The following is a 6,981-nucleotide window of genomic DNA, read 5'->3' as shown; positions in this document are numbered from 1 at the left end:
TTAACTTAACTAACTACTTTACTTTACCTTACCTTACTACTACTTACTTTTACTTTTACGTTACTACGTTTAAAGTAATTACTAAAACTAATATAATACTAACTACTCTCTAACTACTCTCTCTCTTCTCTCTCTCTCTCTCTCTCTCTCTCTCTCTCTCTCTCTCTCTCTCTTTCTGAATGAAATAAGATTTTGTACTAAAACATAATGAATGCGAATAAAATAAATGATTGAATCGAGAATATATTAAAAATTTTTGTTTCGATAAATAATACGAAGAATTCTTTTCTTGATTTTCGATTATCGCGTTTATTACCCAGAAATCATAGTTAAAATTCTGATTCATCTGTCTTAAAGTCTGCGTAGGACGTGGGAATTTGTGGCTCTCGATAGGTAGGTGAGGGCTGTCGGAATGCCTCGTAAATAACTGCGATACCGATGCCTCCTGGTATCAATACCTCACCCTAATCGTATACCATTCTGCAAGAGACGGACACGGCCAATTGGTTAAACTGAATTAAACGGCTCGCTAACCGCAAAAGAGAAAGAGAGAGAAAGAGCGCCGTTCTTATCAGTTGGAAATTATTACCGGTAATTTACTCTGCAATCCTTTTGCTCCTGGGCGCATTCACACCTGGGTGGCTTGCAGGAATACAGACGGAACAGAGATCAGAGATCGACTTCGCAGCATGTATTAACTACCGACGCCTACTACGTAAATATCGACACATCGAGATTTTATCTGAACGATATGAATTTGATATTTCGATGGTTTTTCTTTGTAAATCATATATTATGTTAAATTTTATAGCTTTTACACATAAAATTATATATTATTTAATGTACACATAGCAAACAGCACTTTCTTTCTATAAAATTTGATCTCTTTCTTAAAATAAAAAAACAACACACTGATGATGTATAGCATGTCCAATCAATTCAATTGTTTAGAACTTTCAACTTAAAAATGAAAATATTGAAGATAAAAAAATTTTTTAACCGAAACATTAGACATTAAAAAACATAATGATAACAAATGTGTGTATATTTATTAATAAAAAAATTATAGAGAAATGAAAAAAGCATTATAAAAAAAAAGCCGAGTATGTCATATCGAAAAAGTGTGAAAGATTAAAATATATTAAAATATGAAATGTTATGATTAATTAATTATAAGTTGTACAAAGATACATCATAAAGATACACAAAAATAATATTACCATATTATTTCTTATTAGTATTAATCTTATGTAATAATGTTAAAATCAAAAGATCATCTTTCAAAGAAAAATAAGGATTTGTGTGAACTTGCGCGTCAATGTATTGACATGCCACTTAGATACTGGCGATATCCAAACATTTCCACACGTGTAGGCGGCAGTAACTCATTTCGCGAGATTTTTACCCTCCCGAAGTCTTACTCCCAAGGTGCGATACGTCGACGATAATTGTTTTTAGTGTCTTCTCACCAGGAAGGCAGGCACGACGACTTCGTGCTAATCGAAATCGTAAATCCGACTGATAAGAGCGCTGAGTATTCCACGTACGACATATTTGTTATGCGGAACGAAGCTTTAAAATTGTTTTTGCTTCTTTTTACGGCGTGTTATTATCGCACTCTCGGACGTTGTTACGTTCCGCAAGATCTTTGCTCCCGTCGCGTTACAACGAGGCGTGATCTCGTAGGCGGAAATGATAGCCGATCATGTGTAATAATGAATGAGAATAATAGTGAGAATAGTTATCTGTATTGCAAAAACGATTATGGTAATTTTAGAAAATTTTAATCTATCAAATGTATCGACGCAAATAAAGCAAAAGTTAAAATTTGTCTTAAAACTATTTAGTTTCTAATTATTTAAATGGATATTTAAATGGACAAAAAGATGCAAAATAGGAGTTAAGAAATAAACATAGTTACTGCTATGCATCGATGTATTATATGTTCTGAGGCCGCGGATAGTTAGAGGACCACCAAGGAAGGCCGAGTTACGTAAGGTTAATTGCGGTCATTCGAACTGCCATGCAGTACTCGATACTCGTGCAGATTGCGTCAGTGCGTGTTCTGTGCATATGCATCGACCATAATCATAGGGACCTTGCTCGGAGGAGCCCCTCCTCCGATACTTTATGTAACGCATTTGTGGGGCCAGTTAGAGGACTACATCCGTAAGCTCGCATTATTTGCCGTTCCGAATTTGAAATGCAACTATTAAATTCATTTTATTAGCTTGTCCATCTGTCAGACTAATCTGCAATTAATCGCTATTGCAACCGTTATCTCACTTGTAATTTATGTTAAATTATTCTGTCTGGCTCCCGTGTTCCAATAAAGTTGCCGCAAACATTAATTCTATTAACTACTTTGACACAGTAAAGCTGATATGTCGAAAAATAACGTTCGAAAAATTTTTGCACGTTCTGAAGAAAATTGCCAACAAAGGAAGACTAACTGCTGGAGAATTTGTTAAATGTAGGTTTCGACTAACTACGTGAATCACACAATGACCAGCCTATTAACCTTCGCAGCCGTTCACTACGTACAATTGCGGACACGAACTATTTTTCTTGTCTAGACTCATTGATATCGTTCTCCGAAAAGCAGCGGGAGGTGCTATTGCAACAAAAGAAGGAAAGGCGAATGCACGCGAAGTTAAATTGTATATATATTCTACTTAGAAATCTTTCAAGTAGATCCATTTCAACAATCCTTTTCAGAAAAAAAATTTAGCAAAAAATTTACTCACCTTTCTACACAATTTTATAGAAAGTTACATAAAAAAGTATTGCGTGTACTAAAATTTAATGTATTTATATTAAATTATAAATATTATGTAATAAATAATATAATAACAAGAATTTATCGTAGCAAGCCATTCAGATATACTTTATAAAAATTCTTAATATCAGAAAAAAATATTGAGATATTCGACTCTATATCATTATAGAGTTAATAAAAACAAAATTATAATAGCGATAAAATATATTAAGCGACTAATAGGAATTAAGATAATGTGGAATTTATTCACGAATATTATAATTTAGACAGTAGGACGTTCAGATGCAAAACATATAGATTACTCTCCTTAAAATTCAAAGATTCAGCAGTCTGAGAGACACGCATTGTCTTATCCAGCATTCGTGAATTGCAAGCTAACGCTTAATGTCATGCTAATTCTTTGCAAGATGATACGCTCGAATCATCACATGAATAGAAATGAACTCTAATTTATTCTAGTTGATTTGAACAAGAAAGAAATATTCCTCAACTGTACTAACAATGTTTGAAAACGTTTAGATTGTCAAAACATTTTGTGCAGTTTTTCTTTTATAATACATCTAATTTAAGAAATCTCGAGTTGACTATAATAGATATGCAGTTCTCAAACTAATTTTATTTTTATTTTAAAAAGTAAAAATAATTGACGACAAACGATAATTTAAAAATTAGAACATAGTAAAATATAAAAATAAAATAAAGAATCAAAAATATAATATGCATAACGTACAAAAAATAAAATAATAATTAAGTGTAATAATTAATTTAAAAATATAAGTTTCACCAGAGAGAAGAGTAAACAATAAAAAAGTTAAAATAGTGTGCTTAACATTTGGCCATGGGAATACCGTTTTTTTTTCATGTAACAAAATCTCTGCTTCAGATGCCTTGCCTCGAGAAAGTAACGGCATATCGAACGAAGAAGCGGAGGCGTCAAGCTCGGTAGTGTCAGCAACACCTTTATGGGTTTAACACTCGTTAAATGTTTGTGTACATTTAGTTGAGTAATACAAGGTACAAACAGGCAGGTGCATACATTCTTTTCACCTCAAGCAATCTGACACAAATTTTTCAATGAATAATAATGACTATAAATACATACATGTAAATATTCTCTCGTTGTATTTATTATTAACTTCTTTTTATTGCTTGATACATTAATGAGCCAAAAACAATCGAATGCATATAAAAAATATTATTTATAATAAATATATATTTAAATGTATTCCAACGAAGTATTAAGTTTTATTAAGTTCAGCATGTGTGAGTAACGTTATTATATCTTCTTTAAAATAGATTTGTGAAGATAACACGACATTCTATTAATATAAAAAAATATTTACAGTTCCCATAGCACTCTCCTCGCAGTTCTACAGTTCTATATAAAAATAAAAAAAGTTCCGCATTTTTTAGATTAAAAAATAAAATATAAAAATATGAATTTACGAATCTAGCACCACACTTTTTTCTCTAAAAAACAAAAAAATGAATAAATATTATCACTTTTGACAATAGTTTCCATTAGATTTACTAGAATTCTAATACTAATATAAACAAATTTCAAAATAAAATTATTCATTTTTATATATATTTTAAATATAGAAGACAGAACAATATTTGAAGAAAGTATTGTGTTAGTTGTTTATAGTAGTTCTAGCGACAATTCTTTTTAGTTCTAGCATAGTACATTACAATTTTAAATAAAGTTCCGATTGCTATTTTTAATTAATTTTTTAATCAGGAATACAATACTTGGAGAAGCTTGTTGTGTCAAATTTTATAAGCTTTCCGGAATGACTTCCCTGAGAGCTCTGCTTATTTTTTCCAAATTTTGAAAATGGAGGAGATCAACTTCAAAGACAGAAATAACTCAACTGTCAATTTTTAAGAAATTTCATTCTTTAGAGTTAGATTCCACTCCAAAGATTTTAAAGAGTATGTTTCTATTTTTATAATAAATCTATTAAGAAAAGGATACTCGTATTTGATTAACGAGATTTGTTCGAATCAATGCGTTATCAACGACATATAAAATCGTGTATAATTATGCGTGCACATGTCGAAGTTCATTCGGGCTTCAAAGTCCACTGAAGCACAATCAGAACTTAAATAATCAAGCGGCAAAAGAAAGACGGATGAGATATCAAGAAGAGGAAGAGCTTTACATGGAAATGGAGGTATCATGTATACCTAATTACTGTCACTATCGCGGTATTAGTCATTCAGCTGTTTATAAATGCAGCTGCGACGGGCGGGAGAAACTGCATTTAATTCCAATTAGCCGACTCGACTTAAAACCAGTTCTGAAACGCGGAGAATTTTGTCAAAAAGAACTTTGTTGCTTCTTCTCTTCTTGCCATTACTTTCTCAATACGTCAAGAGATATTGTCAGTAATAACAAATTAATTCCGGCTAAGATTTTTTAATCAGTAAAAGAAAAAATAAAGCAGAAAATAAAAGTATATTAAATAAACCATATAAAATCGTTTGAACGTAATAATTTAAAAATTTTATTTTATCACTGATGTTCCTATTAATAAAAATTTCAAAATACAATGTGATCCAATCGTCAATGTATAAAATTATAAAGATAAAAATTAAACAGAAAATTTAAAAAAGTAATTTAATTTTAAAATTAGATTTTAAATTTAAATTTAGATATTTAAAAATTACAACCTATAAAACATAAGCTATTCTACAAACAATTATGTTATATTAATATTAATACACTAGAATCGTAAGTTTATAAGAGCATAGAATATTTTATCATTGTTGTGTACAATCATTCGGTTAATGTAGCTACATTCTCCATGCTTCTTCTTCCATACTACTATTATCAGTTCCGTTGCTGGTATGGTTATCGGCACGTTTCCTAATATAAATAATTTATGGCATCGATACAAATGGAACTGCTGATACGTGCTGACCTCGAGACACAGAAAACGAAGTTTCGGACGAGTATTGCTGGTGTGATGTCATCGGCAAACGGACAGTAAAACAATTTCATGATGCTACAACAGTGTACTAGCAGTGTACGCGACAACAAATTCGACGAATGCATGTGTACGTTAATGTCGAAAGACTTTAGCTAACTGAAATATCAAACATCTAGCATTTTAGCCGATGCATTAGAACGTCATGTCCCTTGCAATATAACGGCATGCACTCGTGGCTCGAATCGCTGCCGGCGAAAATTCAATTCGCCGTGCTGATAATTCCGCAGGAAAGTCCTCGTCAGACGGCGTTAATCGGGGCCCAGTGAACTACCTGGGCTCGCGATGCCACTCGCGCTTCGGGGTGTTCCGCGCGACCACGCACCGTAGCGAGCACTCTCGATTTGCTCCTGTCCGGTGCACCGTAATCATCGCGTCAAGTCGAGTAGCACGATAATGATACGGCCGGTAATTACAAAGCGTTACGCTCGCGACGCGACCGCGCTGCTCTGTTACAGTCAGAATTAACGTGCCAACGTGCACTTCGGTATCCAATTCTCCAAGATGAACAGAGAAAACGATTTTGTCACGCGGAAATCACGCACCCACGATTCTGCTCGTAACTTCCGTGAATATTTAACGTCAAGAGGAAATTATCAGGAGTCTGTCCAATTATCCAATCTAACCGAAGTTATCAGTGAATTTGACTGAATAATTTAAGATGTTGGGTAACATGAAAGATTAAGATATCGAATATTATTATAAACTTAATTTATCCTTTCCTTATTACTTGTGCAATACATGAAAATCGAAATTTAATTAATATTGATAATATATAATAATTGTGTACATGTATTAATAATAACTTCAAATTATTAATTTAAATTAAAAATAATCAAAAGTAATATAAATTATAAAATATATTATTGTCTATTAATTTTTATTTCTTCCATTCCTTATTTTGTGTATTAAAGTAACTTATTCTTAAATTGCCTAAAACTTAAAAGAATTGTGAATATCAAATACACATAGGTAGACTCGAAAGTAGTTCGTAGACCTCGCTAAGAGATAGGTAACCTTGCAAGGCCTTCATACAACCTCTCTCCGTTTCTCTCCCTTCGAAGAACCCGCTATGAGGTATTCAATGGATGGAAACTTGAACTGAAAGGAGTTGGTCGCTCAGGAGGCTACCCGCGGCGTTTAGCGACTGCTAAATGACTCTAAACATTCGTCGCGGAATAGTTGGTTCCGGTTTTACATTAAAAAAAA

This window comes from Atta cephalotes (genome assembly GCF_000143395.1).
Source record: "Atta cephalotes unplaced genomic scaffold scaffold00030, whole genome shotgun sequence".
In the NCBI taxonomy this organism is placed as follows: Eukaryota; Metazoa; Arthropoda; class Insecta; order Hymenoptera; family Formicidae; genus Atta; species Atta cephalotes.
Note: the sequence above shows the minus strand (reverse complement) of the source record.